We start from the raw sequence: 23,096 nt of genomic DNA on the forward strand, positions 1-23,096 counted from the left end.
ACACAGAATTGCAGCTTAGAAGGGGACACCTTGTGCCCCTTGTCGGCCAGAAATTTTAAAACCGTCAGTGACGCTTTTTCACATTCAGGTTCGCTTCGGGCGGTGATCAGCAGATCATCGACATATTGAAGCAAGGCAGTGTTAACTGGCATGTGTATACTGTCAAGTTCTCGTTTCAGTGCTTGGCTATAGATGCTGGGGCTTTCTGTAAATCCTTGAGGTGCGCGTGTGAACTTAAAACTTCGTCCATTTAAACTAAAACCGAAAAGATATTGACTTTCTGGATCAATTGGGACACTAAAGAAAGCATTCTTGAGATCAATTACAGTGAAAAACGTTGCTTCTGAGTCAATAGCTGTGAGTAATGAGGAGATATCTGGGACCACAGGGTATTGTGGTACAATACATTTATTTAATTCGCGCAGATCAATAACTAATCGATATACTGGTGGTGCTTTTGGATCCGTTCTTTTAAGGATCGGAATTATCGGGGAATTACATACATTGGAGTCAGTTTCCACAACCACTCCTTGGGCAATAAGCTCGTCAATGATTTGCAGTAAAGCCACTACAGCATCTGGAGGTAACTTGTATTGTCGCATTCGTGGTAGTACCACTCCTGTCTTTAGTGTGACTCGATATGGTATAATGTTCATGCAACCAACATCAGTGGGGCCTTGTGCCCATAAATGTGTAGGTAAATTCTGCAGTCGGTGATCCATGTCTCTGGATACGTAGTGACCTTTAAAGTCACGTAAAAATAGTCGTACTCCTTCCGGAGAACAACATATTATGGCTCCTAGAGCTTTCAATGTTTTTATACCTAACAGGTTTTCTGGACATGATTTAGTAAGCAATAAATCTGTAGTACGTGTTAATGGACCGACTGTAAGTGGAAGAGGTTGTGTTACGTCATTTATTATAGGTTTTCCTGAGAATCCAAGGGAAATATTTTGTGAGCCTGAGAGGGGTGCCCCTGGAACTTCACTGCGTCTTATAGTTGTTCTGCTTGCCCCTGTATCAAGTAAAAACTTTCTGTCTTCCCCTAATAGTTCACTATGTACATAAGGTCCCTCTTGGTCTACAGGAACCTCTATAAGGGGTAAGCCAACTTCCCTCTCTAGGCTATCTCATGAGTATCGCTGATAATCGGGATAATCTGTTTGTGCATACTGATACATTTGTTGTGTTGTTGCTTGAGTTGCAGCAATAGGCTGCGCTTGTGGTGGAGCTACGATCTGTTGTGGAGCTGCCTGTTGCGGAGCTAATTGTTGCGGAGCTAACCTATGTTGTGCCTGCTGAGGCATTAGTTGTTGATTCTGATCCTGTCTAGGTGGACGTAGTCTCTCATGCGTTCTACCTGTGGCAATATTATGTTTCAGGACTGGACAATCGTGTATATAATGACCTGGTTGTTTACAATAGTTGCATGTCCCTTTCGCAGGACTTGCGGAATCACCCTTTTGATGACTATCGGCTGGAACTGACTGTGCAACAAGCATTTTCATTTTTGTATCTTTCATACGTCTTTGTTCGTGTTCTTGTTCTTCTCTAATTCTATTGTGGTGATATTGTAACATCTGTAGCATCTGTGATGGGGTATTACCTTGCCAGGTACTTTCGAATTTCAATACTCTATTCTTGACTTGTAGCAGAGAATTTTCAACTAATTTTGTCACAAACAGATGTGGATAAGACTCACTACTGGCTTTTATGCCACTATTTATACTAAAACATTTTTCAAATCGGGAATAGAAATCACTAGTGTCTTCATCTGGCTTTTGTTTACAGGCTGAGATTGCACCCCAGTCTTCCTTTTTCGTAGTTAATAAACGTGGCAGTACCTGTATTAGTAATCCTGCTAGTGCTGTAGTCTTTTCCCCAAGCCCTGCTCCTGCAGCTCGGGCCTTTTCTTCGTTTTCTAATGCTGTCCAATCTATCTTTTGGTCTCCCACCTCCCATTCATTTTCTTTGAGTTTCTCATAAACACCGGCGGGTAATAGGACTTTCAATATTTTCATAATGTCGGGGTAGGTATACTCTCCCATGAGTAACATGTCTTTTATCTCACGGTGGAAACCTTCTGGGTCCTTGTCATGGCTGGGTACTACTTTCTTCATTTCTAATAATTCCAGTTTGGTTATAGGCGTGTACACAAACACGCGTGTAAAATTATCACCGGCACCTCTAATTGGGTGTACTTCGCGTAACGGATTCTGTCTATCTATGTGATACATTTTTCTTCCCATGATGGGAACTGGAACGTGTTCTGGGCTTACGAAATTTAAATATTGGTTTCGGTATTCTAGAATTTCCTTAATCAAATCAGTACCTGACCCTCTCCATATATTCGTGAGTAGTTCTGTTAATATGTCAGGTAAGGGTCCTGGATCGGAATGTTGGCCTTTATATAATATAAGGAGGTGTTGAATCATGTATATACTAGCTAAACGCTGTTCATATGGGTCTAGATTCAGAAACGTGTGTGCAAGTACATCATCATTGTATTCGCCGGGACTGTCAGCCCATTGTACTGCTGACCTGGCTAATTCTTGTTCGTCCATGGAATCAAGCACGTGGTATCCCCTTCGATCTCGGAGTAATTTATCAGCGGCTTGGAATAAGTGTTCAGGGGATTTTGTATTTAGCATAGGGTTTGGAAGATGTCTATTACATTCTGGACGTATTGGACGTATTGGGTCGTTAAAACCTCTGGTATTATTATGGGATCTTCCTCTACCTACATAAGCTATTGTATCTACTTGGTCTGATTCTTGCTCCCCCTCCTCTCTGTTTAGGTCAGTGGCGTCTACCTCTAATCTTTCTTCGTGCATTCGTTCTACTTCTTTGCGGATCTTTCGGTACATAGCTACTATACATAACTGTTTATCATGTCTCCCTTCTGATATATTCTGGCCCCAAGTGACAAGTTTTTGCATTTCTTCCGGATTTACCCCAGGCCGGTCTTGATTTCTGATTACACAGTTTATGAGGAAACGTAACAGTTGTCCCTGTACCTCCGTTTTCTGGTACTCCATGGCTCTGCTAATACTTTCAGGACCTCGTCCTGACTGGACAAAGTGATATATATTTTCTAAATGTGTAGCCATTCCTGGTAGCTTCGTTAAATATATTGCAGCTCGTCGAATACGTAATGATGACAGCAGCATTTCGTCCCGTTTACCGGGCACAGGATCATATCTACAATCTACTAGAAGTTCCTTAAGCATGTCGGGAGTTGCTAGTTTGGGCGTACGTTGGTGTGCTAATTCTCTAAGGGAAAATTTATTTCCTCTGGGTGGCGTAGAAAAAATGTCTGTCGTACCTCCTGTAGCACCGTCTGGGGTGCTGGACGTGAAAGGATTTGTTGAAGGTGAGACAGCAACCGTCGTTGCGGGAAAAGCTGTAGAAACAGATGTGTTTGTCGGAATGTGTGTCGGAGCTTGTTGTTGTGGAGGTACAGACGGAGAATCTTGGCGATGAGCATCATCGGCAAGCGGTCTATGTGGTGCGGTATTTGCATACTCGGGAGCTGCGTCATCTAAATAAGAAGAAAGGAAAACATCTTCTGCGGTTCTAGGATGCCCCTTGGGATGTGCTTTTATCGGAAACAATGGAGGTGGCAAGTCTTTTGGTATTTCCGGAGTAGCCTTAGGTAACCCTTCGGCCAGAAGTGGATACATACCATTCATAAGGGCGTTTCTTTGTCTGTCTACTTGTTCTGATTTTACTCGGGTACCTTCCTCAAGTAATAAATTTTCTCGGGTGTTATTTGAATTCTCTCTACCTTTCTCTTCCTGTCTGAGTGCTTTTTCTGTACGTCTATACGATTCTTTACGCCATAATTCAATGGCATCTTTCTGTGACTGTCTGGCTTTCTTTTTCCATAATTCTTCTTCTACTCTCATGATGCAATCTGCATCCCAGGTCCCCGCTGCGGGCCATCTCTGACTTTCTGGTAAATCCTTGGTGTAGTCCACCCATAAATCAAGAAATAATACGGCATCTAGGCCATGCTTATGATACATAAAGTACCCTGGAGTGTCCCTAGGTGGGATGGGAACAGCTTCTTCGAGTACACCTTTTCTAGTTTTGATCTGTCTTAGTTTCGAAAAGAGCGACATTTTTAGACCTTATTACTAGAACACACTTTATACAAAAAAACACAATAATGAACAGTCATTCACACCACAGTATATAGAACGTATTTCAAAACATTGGACACTTAACAGTTTTACGAACAATGATAACTAATAGAAAACTAGTTACTGACATAATACTGACACTAGATAATACTTATTTATATTAATTTATATGCGAAACATACTATATATACTGCTAAACAGTACAGATACACTGCTGAAACAGTGCAGACCGGATTTGTGTACCCAAACCCGTCTTGACCGGCACAGACTATGTGCACGTTAAATGCCTCCCCGGTAATGGTACTCACCGGGTAGCTCGGAACGGAAGGCCTCGGAACGGAACTGAAACTGGACCGGACTGGACTCGACTCGACTGGACTCGGAACTTCGGAACCTGGCGGGTCTCTGTATACCTCGGATCTTGCTCTCTCAGCTAGGCTCTGGTCGGGATACTTCGCACTTCTCACCGCCTCGTATGGGTGTTGATCGCAGCCTCAGTCGTCCCCGCTTGGCCGGAGGGAGATACAGGAAATCCTGCAGGTACGCGTTTTTGTCCATTCAGCTGTGGCAGGAGACCGGGCCTGCAACGCACCGCCGGCGCGTGAGATGAGAAAGTGTCCCTATTCGGGCGCCAATTTATGTGGTAAATATTTCGTTACCGGTACTATTTTTTATGCGGTAAAGTCTATTAAGAATAACTCAGTAAAATGAGAGGCAGAATCCGTGGTATTAGAGGTTTTAAAAGGCTTTATTCCTATACAAAGGAATACAATTCGAATTGTAGGCATTCTATTCCATCACCACGAAAGTTCAGGAAGGAAGGGCATATATTATTGACAGGTAATCATTTTTATAGAAAAGGCATTACAGTGAAACAGATGCAGTAGGCGTATCAACTGATAAGACAAAATAAAATATGCATGCGTAACTAGAATAGGCGTAACTAGAAAACGTCATTATACATGATGTCACAAGTGGGTGGATCCATAAGAGAATCCTGCAATGTCAGCAGAAAAATTTGGCAGAGATGCGTGCGCAGCCGCATGACGTGTGATTGACGTGCAACTAGAGGGAGAAAGGGACTTGACATTTAGCTCTACATGTGGAGACAGAAGTCTGGGGTTATGTCAACCTAATCCCAAATCATATCTAATATCCTATGTTTAAAGAACTGTGTTATCCAAAAAGAGAGGTCTCTTAGGATAGAATCTTATTCTATACTGACTATACTGACTGTTAGTGCGTGTACAAGCGTCTAAGTGTCTACACTAGATGCGAGGGGGTAGGAATATTCCATGGTAACAGGACTATGAATTACTTGCATGAGGACAGCGAGGCCTGGCCCTTTGCACGGTAGCTGGAGGAATGTTTACCTAAACTGCTAGACAGGAATGCATCGGATGAGGGGCGGAGGAGATAATCTTGAAGGTGAAATACAGTTTTTGGCAGGCGACGGGCTGGATCAGGCACCGTTAGCCACGCAGGGAGTAAGACAAAGTTCATGGTCACAGATGCAGGCTCAGACTGGAGCTTTCAGAGGCAGAAGGCAGGAAAAGGCTTGATGACAGAATTCGGGCCTACTCGCCTGAATCTGTAAAAATGTGGAAAGTGAACCACATAAAGTCGGTGGCCTTTCATACTTAGGAAAGGAATATCTGACCCATTCATGGTGGATCTGAAAGAGGACATGTTGACGGTGGACGCACATATATTTGCGTCTTCAAAACTGGAGCAGGAGGGAACATACATGTACTTATAGCATGTACATGGAGCCGTTGGGGTCTACGATAGGGAACATAACTGATCACAGAATTCATATTTCCTCAGATCCACGCACACAAAGCACTGCACAACACCGGACCCACATACCTCAACAACCGACTCAGCTTCCACACCCCCACCCGAAGCCTCCGCTCAGCCAACCTCGCCCTCGCCACAGTCCCTCGCATCTGAAAAACCTCCGCCGGCGGCAGGTCCTTCTCCTACCTCATCGCCAAGACCTGGAACACTCTCCCCACCATCCTACGACAGACCCAGGACCTGCTGTCCTTCAGAAGACTCCTCAAGACCTGGCTCTTTCACCAGTAGCACCCCCCCTCCCCAGCGCCTTGAGACCCTCTCGGGTATGTAGCACGCTTTATAAATGCAGTGATTGATTGATTGATTGATTGAGGCATACGTTGCGCCAGATGAATTTCAAATATGGTCCTTTTGAACCCTCACGGTTCTGTATAATGAGATGGTGACTCAAGGGATTTCTATGATCCAGAAGACCTACACCGGTCCTGGATAACTTAGGAACACAGGAAATGGATAACCAACATTAGGCCCCTGAACAGTCCCATATTAGTGCCCCCAAGCATCAGACAGCAGATGGTGGATTACCAGCAGATCACGGAATCATGGAAGAGAACATGACAGGACAACCCACACCATGAGGACAAGGCCTCCGCCCTCCAAACCGTGGCTGCCTTCATTCATGTTTTTTCTATTTATTAAAAAACCCTCATTCAAGTTTAGGTGGTTCGTAGGGCGGTATATCTTGATTCTCCACCTAAGAAACGTGACAGCATCATCATTGGGTTTTGTTTATGCTTCCTCCACCCGGAGGGAACCACTGGATATTAGCGGTAGTGATCAGAAATAAAAATTGTGATAAAGTGCTTGTGTTGATTGAAAAAATACGTTTTAAAAAAAGGGGGTTTAGTCCCTCATGCTACCTGGACTATATTTTTATTGTTGTCTGGTGCATGGGGAAAGAATAAAAAGGGGAAGGTTGTGCAGAATAGGCATTTAGTGAGTCCACTGCGCAATCAGTCCGAATAATTGGTCGACATGTTTCAGCCCTTTATTCGCCCCGAAGGGTCGGGGGGGCTTTCGTCAGGACCTTGAAGGTGTTGAAAGGGTGCTGGGATAAAGGGATAATACCCAGAATCAAGAAAAGAGGGAGTTCAAATGTCAATCTGTAGAACTCCTAAAGAAGGTTATTTTATTTGCCTGTGGGGGAGAAAGAGTGCATGGGTAAAAAGACATCGAAGTCCTTACATATTTGGTAGCACATACGTCGAAAAACCAATGGTGATGCAATGCTAAATTAGTGAATCTACCAATGAAGCAAAATAAATGGCAAATCTTCTAGATACAGTTTAAATAAAATGCAAGTGGTGTTCGAACACGTAGCTAGTAGTAGAACACATTTCGAGGCAAAAGCAAGTATAAAAATGTCAACTCTTATTAAAAGATAACTGTATGTATATATGGTCACTTTTCATTAGGCTCATTGGTGTCAGTTGCGTGGTAGTGAGCTGAAATAGACCATTGTCGATATGTTAGTTGATACAGCCGTTTTTCGTGCGCGGCCGCACCTTTGTACTGCTAAGCTTAAAGTTTCCTAGCCCTAACAGGAATTGGCACAATGTGGTGCTTAAACAGTGTGTTAGTGTGATCATAACAGTCTTGAAAACAAGGAGAGGGGACTCTTAAAGCCAGAAGGCTGGAGTACCCAGGAATATAAGTATAAAAATATATGTGCCTATTGGCTATTGGTCAACAATCACTATCCTCTCAATCTTCAAACACACTCATATTCACACTTCACTATCCACCTCAATGCTGAGTCTGTAAGAAGCACTTGTCGTGAAACGAAATAGGTAAAATAAATCTGTATTTTAATAATCAATGTAAATTCATCCCTAGTATTTTATATGTGACATAATAAATCATACACATAAAGATCCTATACAGTTTAAAATAATAAAAGCACCACACACTTTGTCACAATTGTTTCAAAACATTTTTCATGCCATAAAAAGGAGAACGGTAATCAACAAGCAATGTGTCATACATCTGTCAATTTGGATTTGTCAAAGGCAGTGTCAGACATAAGTTACTGATCCCTGTCTTTCCCTAACTGCACCAAATTTAACACTTTGAAAACAACAGGCGTCGACGCGTTTCGGTGGTGAAACCTTCACATAGAACCACCTTCCTCAGGACTCAAGCTATTTTCTCCTTGTGTGTATAAGTGTTCAATTATGATGTCGAATTCACCTATTGGAAAAGCATATTTGTACGCTGTAAAATCCAAACTGGTGATTTAAAAAATTTTTTTTACAATGGTGCATTTACATAGGTTACCCATACAGATGTATAATGCCCTACACGTGTTTAATTTTGTAATCTATCTTTAAATAGACTTTTATTTCCAAATGTGTAAACTAGTTCAAAACCAAAAGTGCTTAATACAGGTCAACAAACCCTTCTATTTGATATACAAATATATATTTCTCGTTGCACGTGTCTTTCAGTAATCATTCAACCATTACGCTTTCACTCAACTCTTTTCATCCAATTGTTCATAGAACTCACCGGTACAATTGTACTGCGGCAAGAATGTCTCCTACAACGGAGTACTTCAAGATATCTTGGCGGAACGTTGGAGGCTTGCAAAAATTGCTGGAATGATAAAAAACCCCACATGTAAATCTCTATTTTCGAGAAAATGAGATTTAAAGATCCCTTGTTACTTCCACCTTTTCAATATCACTAGTTTCGCTCTTATGTCTCCCATAGAGGAGTACTTCTAGAATTCTTAACAGGTGGTTGTGCGCTTACATGGATTGCTTCAATGAAAGGGTACATAAGACCAATTGTTATAATTATTGGGCTACTGTGAGAACCCTCATCAATTTACCTCTTTAGGAGAAAAGTTCCCAATTTAAAAATATAATGCCTAGATTACATCTAATCCCATAAAATCTCTATATTGGTATGATGGAGTTCTTTTCCTATCTAGGTCCAAAACCCACCTTAATGTTTATCATAGGACGCAAAGACGGGGTAGACTTCAGTTCAAGTTCATTTTATTTGCCGGAAATAGTCTCGGTCGCTGTAAAAGATACATGTTTGGTATAATATGGTTCAATTAAAAATGGAGCAGTGGTTGTTAATTAATCTCCCTTTCTTTCTACAACTCTTGTTGACGAATGATTTACTCACTTCGCGCTCACCTCTCTTGTCTGGAACTGTGTTTATTCCATGTAGATGTCAATCCCTCTCTTGCGATTTCTTATAGTTCAAAAAGGGGCGAGCATATTATTTGTCATCTCCCTTGGTTGTCTGTAAAGCGGGTGAAAATAACTATATAAGGGGAATTATTTACAAAGTGTGAGATGCTGTACAACGGATACTGATAGGTCCTACCAGGGTGCAGGGGGTGCCTAAAGGAGAGAGACTATATACATCTATCTACAGAGAGACTATGGTACATATGGGCACTTAGGGTGCTATACCGAAGGAAAGCTGGTACTCACGGGCTCCGCCGTAACTCTCATCCGAGTTACGGCCGCTCTTCAGCCTCCTCCGGGGGACTCCACCAGTCTTCGGACCACTCTTCTGGTTCGCCGCTCTCGTCCCCTCCTTTCATCGTATCTCCTGCCGAAATCTCCTGCCACAAATTCTGCCTCCCGTCTTCCTGCTTTTACGTGTCCGGCGGGGAACGGGGAGGAGGGACTTCCGGGAGCAAGAGGTTGTCCTTCCGGTGGGTCGTCGTTCGGGATAGGCTCCTGTAATAGAGAGAGGGGCGGGGTTCCTGTGGTCACGGATGCTGTGGTTGAAACCCTGGATTGAGCGCCCGGGCAGGGAGGATTGTGCAGAAGGGATACCCCGGACAGGGTGAGTAGGGGTGGCAAGACCTGAGGGAGGGAGTCTCCGTCACAGGGAGATCACTGGAAGCACAGCTTTGTCAGCGTGAAGCTGCCATAGCTATACCAGACATAACATTGGCAAGGGGTGAAAGCCTCACTTGCCCCAGGACATCGTGAATGAATTCACCTCAATGTATGAGTCCCTCTACACTCCAGGAGAGCCTGTTGAGGAAGACAAGGTGACCATTTTTCCACAAGAGGCAAATCTGGACAGGGAAGTTCTAGAGGGAGAATTCAGCAGAGAAGAGATAGAATTGGCAATAACCAAATTACCCTACCACAAGGTACCTGGGGAGGATGGCTTCCCAGCAAAATTCTGTTGCTGGGCAGGAGAGAAGGTAGCAAGAACACTGCAGACAGCACTGTAAATGGTGTGGGAGGTATGATTTCATGCACTGTAAAACTCCTCCGGGACGCCCTCAGTGCTCCAGGTGCCAGTATTCTAGACCCGGAGAGCACCACATGACGGCTGCCAACCAGAAAGTATGAAGTGGCCAAGTTCCTAGGGCAACATGGACTCAAGTGTGCACTGCTATGCGCGATATACATTAATTAAATCATATGTGACAATTCTTAATTATATCTTTCAAGAATGTTCACTTATTATTCTTTTCAACATGTAAACAAAGCAAAGGAAAATATAATTTTCAGTATTTTATACAATAATTTTAGCTTCAGGAGCTTGTGGAGAGCAGCGCCCAGTGCATGTTGGGATGAGCTATCCCTTTGTCAGGGGCAAAACTCCATCTTGCTTTTCAGGAAACCAAATGTCCTTGAGTTACACTCCAAAAATCCATAAAGCCTCAAATGACTGAAAGTGACCTCTTGGTCAGACTTCTCTTGGACAGTTGAATAATTCTTCCCAATCTAGCCTTCATGTAGCCTGTAATCAACACATTCCGCTGAGAAGCTGCCAACCAGAGACACAATTCTGCCCTACTGCTGCTGAGACAAGCTCAAGCAGGGGAAGGCAGAACAATAGGTATCCTGTCACAGGGAGGTGTGACCACCTTCCAGACAGGGTTTAGTGTATTGGGGCCAGGTGGGAGCGCTTGAAGCGTCACTCAGTTTGCTTTAAGGGCACATTTCAAACAAACTCAGGGAGCCATTGGCTCCCTCTCTAGTGGGAAACTAGACAAAGGACGTGGGGGTATTCTCCCGACTGTCCGACCCTTCCCATGGGGAAGAATCCTTAATCGTCCCAACCCTCTCCTGAGGGTACCTAAGGGCTTACCTGTAAGTGGGTTCCTAGATTAGTTGTGGAACAGTATTCATATCAAGACACCACATCTTCTTCAACCATCTGGACACTCTGGACTTGGCGCTGAGCATCAAGGCTGCCTCTGAGAAGACTCCTGCTGCTCCTGGTCTCGTTGCCCTGCACGTCTGCTGCAAAGACCATGCATGTGCTCCATACAGGAACCTTTAAAAGCCTGTGGACATCCAAGACACCTAAAGGAGTCTCCCTTGAAGTGAAGGAGTCACTTGTCTGCATCTGCAGGCACCTCAACAAAGCTGACTTGTCTAAGGGCCCTGGGCTCCCACAGACTCCAATAGGCTCAGCAAAACAGGTGGTGGTTCTGTACATCCCACAAGGACTACCCTGTCCTCTTACCAAGTTTGAGGTCACTATACCTCGTCAGAGCCGCAGTAACAGAACCCTTGTGTAACATGTTGACTTGCTTTTGCTAAGGCTTGTTGGCTTTCTTCTACCAAGATCTTCGAGCTACAAGTAACCCCAACCTTAGGCATCTCCTGTGACCAAGATCTTAGTCCTCACCACATCACTTGCACCGTGAGCCTGCATATTTGGTGAGGTTCCTGAAATCCTCTTGCAACTCAAGTTCCTCCATCATGTGGGTCAGCTTGGGGGTCTATTTTGAATTCAGTGGGTTCCTCTGATTGCTTGGAGTCTGCTCTTACTCCCCTGCTTGTGGTGAGTCACCTGGATCTTTCTGATCAAACACTGTACCTTTTTTGCTTTCCACGCAAGTTGCAGTTGCCAGGGCTTGTTGGTTCTCCTGATGGACACGGCGCCCTCAACTCTCGACTTACGACATGGGACATCTCATGAATGGCTTCTGGTCTTCCACAGTGTCACCTGATCACCCGACATCGGTGGACATTCATCTTTCATGCCTCCTGGCCACTCCTGAATGGCATAGACTCTCTCCCCTCTGCTTGCAGGTACTTTTCATCTTGAATCCACTTTTGGATTCCACCAGACACTTTAACCTTCTCCAGCAGCAGCATCTTTCTAAAGTCCTCCTTGAGTTCAAGGATGGTGTCTGACACCTCTTCATACCTTTTCACCCGGCTTCCCTGCTGTATATATCCAGGTTCCTTGGGTAGCCACGGGTGGGGTGGCTCTCCAACCTTTTGACTTCCACAGAATTTCTTCAGGGTCCACTGGCAAGTGTCCTGCTTCTTCAAAATTGCGACTGCAACTTACCCATTGACTTGTATTGAGCCCGTAGTCTTGTTCCCACTCTGCACACAGCCTCCATAGTGTTCCTGGTTACTTACCCCGGGTGGTTCCTTGGATCCCCAGAACTTCTAATTCTTCTGTATATAGTCTTGACTTGAGTTATGGTTCACATACCACTATTTTAGTATATAGTTTGGTCTCCCCCTGGCAACCACTGTATATTTGTGCCACTTACCTGTTTTTTATTGCAAAGAATTGTGTGCATTGTGTAGATGTTAGTGAGTGTCTTATAATAAATACATAGTTTTATAAATACACTGTGTGGTTCTGTTTTATTTCATCTAAATGAATACGGTTATGCTTTTGTAAAACAAGCTCCTTTACAGTCCTTCTGGACTGAGCCTGTGGGCTTCTTTCTACTGCTACCACATTCTAAGGTTGTCTAAGTCCACTAAAATCATCCTAAGTGTTATCTGTAATAGTGCAGGGTGTACACTTACATAAGTGTCCACCATATACTAAGCCAGCTTCTCACAGGTTCCTTATCCATGTTGTTGCAATGGCTTTTCTGATGTCTCTACCTGGGGCTGCCCCCTGGCGCAAGCTGCACATGGTGGTGGTCTTGTGATTATCCCCATTATGATTAATTTGGAGATGGGCAAACGTCCTCAGAATCGCGAGGACTTGCCGTTTTGGATTGCTTCGAAAATTGAACAGCTTGATGCTTACTGGTCCGGTGGAGAAACATAGGATCTCACTATATGCTTGCCTAGTGGTCTAATTCCTCCTTTGGCCAACTGAAACACCTGGAGGATACTGCTTACCTCAGTGTTTATATTTTGCTATCGTACCTCCTCCATGACCGTTCATCTGAGCGTTCTTAAACAAGTACAGGATCAACATGGGACATGTCCTGCCGTAGATCTGGGAATTATTCCAATAGTCTCTGGTATGATTCTTTCTAATTTTAAATGTAAACCTAATACACATAAGGAAGTACCAAAGCACACATAAATAGTCCAGACAGTAACCCAAGATTTATTTTCTTCTCAACATGAGAGGTGTTTATTATCCAGTCTTGTTGCACAAGTCAAGCAAAAGGGCAGTCATCACGTGTTTCATCCTACAGACTTTTTAAAGGCTATACAATTCTTTCTAGTCAGCAAACAAAATATGGTGCTGACATTTTGGCTGTTGAAGGTCAGAGTAGCTGCTCACAGCAAAACCTGATCTTACATAAGCATACTTGTGTACGACAATGGTGTGCTCTGACACATAAGTCAAGAGTTTTGCAAGGACTATCAATCTCCACTCTGTATACTTGTGCATGAAAGGAGCAAACAAATATGGTAGATGGTGAGTTATTGACACAGTGCAGGGCTCAATTCCACCTCTGGATTGGCCTGTACAAGCCTCATATCAAAACAGACATGAATCGTCAGTGACTGCAGTATCGAAATATCATGGCTAATGTTGAATGTAAAGCATCACCTTGATGGTTCATCAACGCCTTTCATAGGTGGCTGACCTGGATGAGTTGCAGATTATTATTGCTGATGTTTATACATCCTTGGGACACAATAATTTTTTCGTAGTCTCGGGGAAAGCCTCCTCCTGCAAAGGTGGGATGCCCTGTTTTTCCCCAAAAAAACGTGGGACAAAAGTTAGCCTAGGTCTAGTGGTAGTCTGCCACCACCTGACTCTTCTGAACGTAGAAATAATTTACGTGATCACTCTAAGATTAAAACTCCTGAGTGGTTTCAGCTTCCTGATCCTCATTCTCCTCATTCCTTTCAGGACTCGTTCGATCAACGGTAAGACAGGGGAAGATGACAAGATCGCAGACAAAGTGAGTTCACGCAACAAAAGCGGGACCCGCAGTGCTTTTTTCACATGAATGTCAAGATGGAAGTACCACCTCAGTACAGAGCCCCTTTCCAGAAGAAAATGGTTGCACCATTAACAGCAAAATATGCCCCAGATGGTGAGAACCCTCCTCCTAGACAGTAGCTGGGCAGTGACTCTCCTCAACAGCCTGGCAGAAGTTACTGTAATGCACCAGACACTCACCCATTTCTGGAGGTGAAAGCAACTAACACATTTGTGACTGTTGAAACAGCAGATACCTGTGTAGCTCCCCCTGATTGACTTTATCAAATTGACATTCAGAATGAAGGTTACATTAAGCGCACCATAACAGCAGTTTTCTGGGACAAATTGGTGTCTTCATATGACATTTTATCAGCGTAAGTTGATTGACCTCCCCCTTTATTTTAGTTTGTCCATGTGATGAGGATGAGAACAGTTCCTTCACTTTCACAATATTTGCCTGACAAGACATGGGACTGTGAGAAGTTGGCCTGGTATATGCTGTCCACTAGTTCTGGTGGGCAACTTATATCAGTCCAAACAACCCCTTATTAGTTATAGGTTAAAGACAACCTTTATTGAAAGCTATCCTGGTGGTAGCTATGGAGAGCAGCCTTCAGGCTAAGTCTTGAAGGAATGTAAAGCAGCTTGTTTTGCCAGTCTATAATCTCCTGAGTGGCTAAATGAAAGACAACCACACCAGGTATATATGTAAAATATATGTATTTATTTCTAAACACACCCTGCTATTCTCTTTATGAGGCTAGAGGTCCAAACACACAATTTACACCTCAAATATTACAGTAAAATAGCTTAAATACACGTTAGGCCCCAGGGGCAAACCAAACCATATACTACAATAGTGGTATAAGAACCACAACTTAACTAGACACAAGGCCTAGAGCCTGTAGAATCACTGGGACCCCAAGGAGCCGCCCAAGGTAGTGACACGGGGAATCCACGGGGCTGTTGCAGTGTGAGTACACAGCCACGAGCTCCCGTTAGCTTCTATGGGGAAAGTCCCGGTTAGATTTTTTAAGGTAGGGGACACTTGGAGATCAGCTGTGACCAATCCCTTTTGGACTTAAGCAGTTCTAGGGTCAACACCCACAGGAGCACCAAAGTACTTGAGTTACCTCACCCAGGGAAGCCGGGTGCATAGCTTTCAAATGGTGTTGGGTCACATTGTCGTTTTCTATGGGAGCTGGCGAAGAAGTGCTGCTGTCAGGAAGATGCAAAGTGTCCGAAGAGATCCAAGCCTGGATCGAAGATGAGAAGAACCTGAAAGCAGAGGGGACAGAGTCTAGGTCACTAGCCAGTGACCACGGGCACGATAGACGTATGCCCACCTATGTCGGGTGATTTCAGGAGAATGAGGTGAAGCTTGACTCTTCAGCTACGAGGACCAGGAGGCATCAAGGACAAACAGGAGCTGAAGTTGAGCTGTCCCATGAAGGATGTCGAGTGCTGCAGCATCGGTGCCCGGTTTGGACACAACAAGCCTTGGCAACAGCAACCCATGCAGAAAGGAGAGAGATGCTTCGGTGAAGACCAGCAAGGTCTGAGGGACTCACCATGCGGTGAGGAGTCAGGGCACATCTGGAGCAACCAGGGAAGCCCAAGTAAAATCAAAGTTGCCTTCACATGGACCCACCAGTCGACGGACCAGGGATCGCAAAGGAGCCTCAATTTGAAATGGCAGAAGCAGGCTCAAAGAACACTCGTAGAGTGTAGGCCTACAATCTTCGGAACAGATGGTGCTCGGGGTGTGGGCTACAAGTAACCCAAAGCACAACTTCAAGAGATTGCAGGAAGTCAATCTACTTGCAAATGTACATGGTGACCAGGAATTTTGTTTCCACGTTACTCACAAGGGCTGCGGGTCTCAGCTTTAATGGGAACTCGGGAAGGCCTCTAAAAAGTCTGAAAATCCTTTTCCAGGGCTGCAGATACTTTGGAGACTGGTGGGAGCTTCAGAGATGCAGACCAGCAATTGATTCATTGGTGCCTGCCAAGCAGGGGAGTCACTCCTTGACCCCACAGGAGATTTCTTCAGTCCTCTAGTCTTGAGTAGAGCATCGAAGTTCCAGGATTCAGTTGCAGAGTTTCATCCAGGGATATCTAAATTCCTGTTGCCAGGGGTTCCTTACTTATACCTAAGAAAGAGGTTGGACTAACTAAGGGGACCCACCTACGGGAGGGTTCGGATAGAGGGGTGTCTACACCCATTTCTTTTGTCCAGTTTTGCGCCAGAGCAGGGGATGGTAGCCCCTGAACCGGTTTGAGCTGGACTTTGCACAGGGACACCAAATGTGCCCGAAGTGCAGGACTTCAAACCACTCTCAAAGTACACCCACCCAGCACCAATACACATCAGCCTGTCTGGGAGGTGGTTACACCTCCCTGTGACAGGAAAATTATTGTCCAGGCCTCCCCTGCTGGAGTTTTGGTCAGCAGCAGGAGGCCAGCCCCGTGTCTGTGGCTGCAGCATCCATTTGGTGAAGCCAGGACTCAGTTAAGTTGGTACCGGGTATACTGGTGCTGTCATGTCTCTCCCTCTAGAAGGGTGGGATCATACTCCCACACCAGTTACTAGTGTGGGGGTATGATTCCAAGGTGTTGGACACCAAACACAACATGTTTCTGTGCTGCCAGTCATAAATTAGCATTTACCGTTGGATTATAATGCACTTAAGTGTATATGGTCAGGCTGCACTACAAACAGCATCAAAAAAGGGTCTCCGAATGCTGCAGAGGGTTTCTGCTCATGCAGGGGCACGCTCTCCCATAAGAACCAAGCACTCTGCCTTCAGGATTGACAAGGCCTGCCATAGGAGTGACTTATAGATTTATATGCATGTATAAATATAGTGATATAGGTAAACTATATCAAAGTAAGGGGTGCATGCACCACCTTACCCAGGCTGCAGTAGAATATAGTCAGGCTACGCCACTGACAACCCCAGAGGATAGATTCCGAAGGCTGTACAGGGGCTCAGCTTATGCCTGGGCAACCTCTCACATATAACCAAGCACCCTGACTTCAGGATTGATAAGGCCTGCCATAGGGGTGACTGATAGTTTTCTATGTGCAGTGTTAGGTGAGGTATAGTGAACCTATACCTCAGTAAGGGATGCATGCACCACCTTACCCAGGCTGCAGTAGCATACCTGTGATGTCATTTTGGAGGTCTTTCCAGGGATGGCATAATATATGCTTCAGACCCTGGTAGGCCTCTGGGGTAACAATGCCCTGGGTACATAGTATGCCAAATACTAGGGACTCACAAGGGTAGCCCAGAATCCAATCCGGAGTGTACCTAAAGTACATGGAATCAATTTAGAGAGGAAGCAGCTAGGCTGGGGTCCTGAATAGCAGGGCCCCAGCCAGACTTAAGTCGAAAAACAGTATTACCGCAGCAAAAAGTGGGGGTAATCATAAGAGGCAGATCCTACTCTCCTACAGGGACACAATACTTTTTGGGTTAGACCTTCTTCTAAGTCTCTAAGTCTCAGGGAAAGCGCCCTCCTGCAAAGGTGGGATGCCATCTCTTTCCCCAAAAAACATGGGATAAAAATAAGCCTAGGTCCCATGGTGGTTAGCCACCACCTAACTCTTTGGAACGTAGAAATAATTTACGTGATCACTCTAAGATTAAAACTCCTGAGTGGTTTCAGGTTCCTGATCCTCATTCTCCTCCTTCTTTTCAGTACTCGTCTGATTAACAGTAAGCCAGGGGAAGACGACAAGATCGCAGACAAAGTGAGTCCACGCAACAAGAGCGGGACTCGCAGTGTTTTTTTCACATGAATGTCAAGATGGAGGTACCACCTCAGTACAGAGCCCCGTTCCAGAAGTAAATGGGTGTGCCATTAACAGAAAAATATGCCCCAGATGGTGAGAACCCTTCTCATAGACAGGACTTGGGCAGTGACTCTCCTCATCAGCCTGGCAGAAGTTACTGTAATGCGCCAAACACTCCACCGTTTTCTGGAGGCAAAAGCAACTGACACTTTTGTGACTGTTGAAATGGCAAATACCCTTGTAGCTCCCCCTGAATGACTTTATCAAGTTGACATTCAGATTGAAGTTGACATTAAGGGCACAATAACAGATGTTTTTGGGACAACTTGATGTCTTCAAATGACATTTAATCAACGGAAGCTGATTGATCTCCACCTTTATTTTACCTTGTCCATGTGATAAGGATGAGATAATTCCTTCCCTTTCACAATATTTGCCTGATATGACTAACATGCTTATGCTGTGGAGTGGAAACTTGCCTTAGCTCCTGCCTTATATCACAACCAGGCTAGTTGCTGTAGGGATTCTCCTTCACATGGTGTGCCTGTTCATTCTGCTCCTCAGCCACAGCCTAAAAATCCAATTAAAAATCCATTAATGTAATTCTGACACAGTTAGAGTATCAGAGCATAATCAAACCAGGTGTCTCTGCAATGAATAAACCTCTTTTTCCGGTTTTGAAACCTGACGTTCATATCCCCTTGTTTTGGATTGTAGACATTGAATAGTCATACCTGAACAGCATTGATCAATGATATCATACGCAAAATATTTAAAACTACTTTGGATATTTCCACTAGCTTTTTCAGTCATAACCTGTCTTCAGAGAGCCAGAACTTGCCAACATTCAGCACCCTCTGCACTCAGAGGTGCTATGCAAGATTGCCTATGGGGTACAAGAATAGCCCCATAGTTTTTTCGGCACATATCTTGTCGCTATTGAATAAAATTGACCCTGATGCGTTTTTGTATGTTGATGACATATACCTGATGGATGATGATTTAAACCCTCATCTTGCACGATTAGATCACACTGGGTGGAGCCAATTCCATTATGGCTGATGGGAGCTTATTCTCCGTGGAAGCCTAGCGCTCAACAACCTAGCGCAGTGCTTCAATCCCCACAAAACCAGCTGAAAGGGCCAACTGCAGACATCGGAAGATTGGGAGTGTCTGCCGCTGTGGCCGCCGTTCCACCTGGCTGCTGCATTGCAGTGATATCGGCTTTATTCTCACCAGGCGATTGCGCCTCAAGATGGCGCCTGATATTGAGCGGACTCGCGCCTGGTCATAGTAGAGCGGGGGCCGTGACATCGGGTGCGGGCCCCCGGGAAACTACTCCTGACCATGTGACAATTGACCTTCTACTGCCGCGACGAAAATCCTACAACCGGACTCCTGACCCGGACCCTTACAGTGCTGCTCCCACTTCTACCGCACTCTGAGCATCCAAATCCCTGACGCCGAGTCAATGCTTGGGATCTCAGGGCGGGGGATCCCATTTAAATTGGGTTCTTCATGGTAAGGTCAAATCTATCTAAAATCTGCCTCTTATAAGGTTAAAGCACCTTTGCGGCAGTTTGAATGATGCTTGAAGTTGCAAGAGAAATTATCAATGCACCCTGACCCTAAGATGGTGGCCGTTCGATGGGATACGGCGAACGCCTCAACCTTCACCTAGGTGAGCGACGGGGGCTTGGGTGCGCCACGTGGAGCAGCATCACAATCCCTGACAAGAAGTGGCAAGGAGAGGGTGACTTTAGCCAAGAAAACGGGGCACACCTACACCAGCGTGTCCCACAGTAAGAGACCTCACCGGAGTGGGGAGCATCATTCCAACATGGTGCCCACTTTGGACAATAATAACTGAACGGACAGCATCCAGGGTTAAGGAGGCATTTTGAGAAGACATGTGTAGGAGTTGACTGCTGTGAGTACCTAGGCATTGTGGAAGGGGAAGGCCCATGCCTGACCCTGAAATGGTACTGGTATGACTCTAGGGAGGGCAGCTACAGTTATTCTACCTCCGAAGAGACCCAAGTAAGCCCTTTTCTGGCTTTCTTACTTTGCCTAATGCTATCAAGCCCTTTCACCTCACCAACTTCCATCCTACCTCAGGTGCCTGACCTTAATATGGAGGACCTACCTGCAATTGACCACCACCAAATTGGCCTCCACCCACCCCTTCTCGCTCCACAGGTCTGCAGCAAAGAGAGAAGCCCCTCCAACCTCCCCATAGTGCTGGATGCCTGCGTATATCTAGGGCTTCCTTCTAAGCGCCAGTCTAAGGCCCTGGAGCCACTATTTAATCGAAGCTGACGTTGATGGGTGTCTGACTCCTACATGGCCGCCAGTGATGACTTTCTTTTCCCTGAGCTGAACTTTTCCTTCCATAACCCTACCAGGACTGTGCCTGACCTCAAGATGGTGTCTGGATTTCATTCGACCATGGTTTCTCTCTCAGCCCCCACCCCCCACGCTAATCTGGCAACCTCTGAGTACACCTGATCACTATCATGACAGTGGAGTCCGAGCATTATGTCCGACACCCGGTGGAGCTGCACTGTTCAACTATTGAGGAGATCGTCCTTGGTTCACCCCCTTGACCATCACCTGCCCAGCTGGACATAGTTTTTCTCCACGTCTCCCTGTCTGTCCATTCCCTGTCATCGTTTCTCTGTAACTCTGCTTTTTCCTTGTCTCCTGTCTATCTATCTCTCTATCTATATGACTGATGCCCGATGGAGCTAACTTGAGAGCTATAGGGGTGATTGGCTGTGAATTCCCTCCTCGGCCGTTCCTACCCAGTCAGCCATTGAGCAGACTTTCCTTTCATCTCTCATACCTCTAACCCACCTCCTCTCCCTTCTCACTCCCCCTCTCCCCCTTTCTGCTCTATTTTGTCTCTCCCTCTCGTTCTTCAAGGTGTCACATATATTTGATGAAATGTATAATTGTTATCATTGTTGTAACATTGTTGATCCTTCTGTAAAGCGCTCTGATACCTACAGGTCTAGCCAGCGCTATATAAAACTCTTAAAATAAAATAAATAAATATTTGCTTTGCAACTCAGGGCTACAAGTTTAATTTCACGAAATCACATTGCGTTTTTAGCAGTTCTAATTCTTGGTTATAAATTGAACAATGAGGGTAGATTAGGCCCCCCCATATTTTGGAGAAGGGTGCTCAATTGCAACCTCCATCTACCTTCAAGAAATTGATGCATCTGTTGTTGTTTTTTTAACTTCAGAAGGACTTACATTCCTGACTTGCTCAGCATATCAAACCTCGATATGCTGTGATACACCCTTCCTTTTCTGTTTCCTCTTGGCTTCTGAAACACACCGCAGTGCAGGGTGCATTACAAGCTGACTTACATGCGACAAAGTGGTTGCAAAATAGTTTGCACACTACAAATTTGGAGATCCGGACTCTCTCCAGAGCAATCAGTTTCACTTATGTGACTTTTAATGAGGGTGATAGATCTGTATACTCCTGCAGTGTTGTGTTTCTCTTCTACTGAAAAATTCTCACCACTGTGCAGATGGCTGTCCTAAAAGTACGCCCTTTGGAACAAGGTAAACATATTTTTGTTGTTTCTACAGTGCCAGCTCTGGAAGCTGTTGTAAATGCAAGTGAACCTAATTCTAAGGCCCTTCATCCTTGTTTGATTCTGTGGGCTACATTATTGACATCGGCTGATGTCAGTTTTGCTTTTGACCCTTCTTTGCAAACACAAGAATTCTTCAGTATGAACATGTTCACTTCCTACCTTCTTTGTTTCTTTCTCTGGATGAGTAGGAATGTCTCATTTACATGATGGTTCGGCTCAACTTGCCACTGGTTTCAAGCAGGCTTATTTAGCTGCTTGTTGGGTGTTTAAATCTTCTTTGTTGCACACGCAGTCTCTTGCAGACTGCACCGCCCAGTTGGCCGAGTTACTTGCACCACTCTGAACTCCTGAATATGCTGATCCTGGATTGCCTACCATTTTTGTGTGTGACTCGTTTTACTGAGTACAGTCTTTTAATGAAAATTAGTTTTTCTGGGAATTTTTTTTTTAACTGAAATTGTAAAGGTTTCACAATCAAGCATAAAATGCTTCGGGTTCGGGTGGCAGCCCTTATGGCATGCTTGTCCCTTTAACATGTAGTCCATACATTAGGACATCAACGTGCAGGTGTGCACGCTGTTGGTAAATTATTGCCTGATGAGGCAGCCAAATCTGCAGTAGCCACGGTTAGAGTAGTGGCTGTTACTCGTTCTATGACTAAAAGTTATATTTTGGCGGCTATTGCCACAACTAAGGAGGGCATTTCTTTTCACAAGTTTTCCCTTCACGCTATACCAGCTGGCTCTAAATTGACAAAGTTCCTTTTTTTTCTATTCCTACAGTTGGTGATCGCATGAGCCCAAACCATGACCATAGACATTCTCTGATTGTGGTCACTCATAGAGACATGGCTTCTGCTCACGCTGGTGCTGTGGCTACTGTTTCTCTTTTGCAACAACACTATTGGTGGCGCCTCTGGTGTGATGTATGTCACCAAATTAAGGCTTCTACTGTATTGTGTCCATCACAAACTCATCTCTTTATTTCTAATCATTATTTTGGCTGTATTTACCTTGAATATTGTGGTCCTCAGTATTCTGATACTGACTTTCAGTGTATTTTGATTGCAGTGGATTCTTGCTATAGGTTCCTCTGCGTTTGACCACAGCACTCTGCTGATGCTGGAACTTTTATAAAGGATTTGCATGTCTTCAGCGGGACTTATGCCAGTCTCACTTTCCATTCTGACCAAGGTCCAGCTTTTGTCTCTAAGGTTTACCATGATTTGATGAAGTCAATGGGACTGCAGGTGCTTTTTGCGTCTCCATGTCGACCTGGGGGCAATTCTGTTATGGAGCGGATGAATCTTGACTTAAAGCAGTCTTTAACCGCAAGAGAATTGGGTAGGGCTGTGGTTGGTTAACTCATCTCTATGGGGTTCAGTGTGCTCTTAATAATCTCCCAAGAAGATCTCTAGATGGGCGGACTCCATAAGAAATGTAGTTTGGTATCAAGATATTTGTCCCAGATCTTGTCGGTATAGACGTTGTGGCAGGTGGCAAAACATTTGATGTAGATAACTAAAATGCT

This window comes from Triturus cristatus, chromosome 5_2, assembly GCF_964204655.1.
Source record: "Triturus cristatus chromosome 5_2, aTriCri1.1, whole genome shotgun sequence".
In the NCBI taxonomy this organism is placed as follows: Eukaryota; Metazoa; Chordata; class Amphibia; order Caudata; family Salamandridae; genus Triturus; species Triturus cristatus.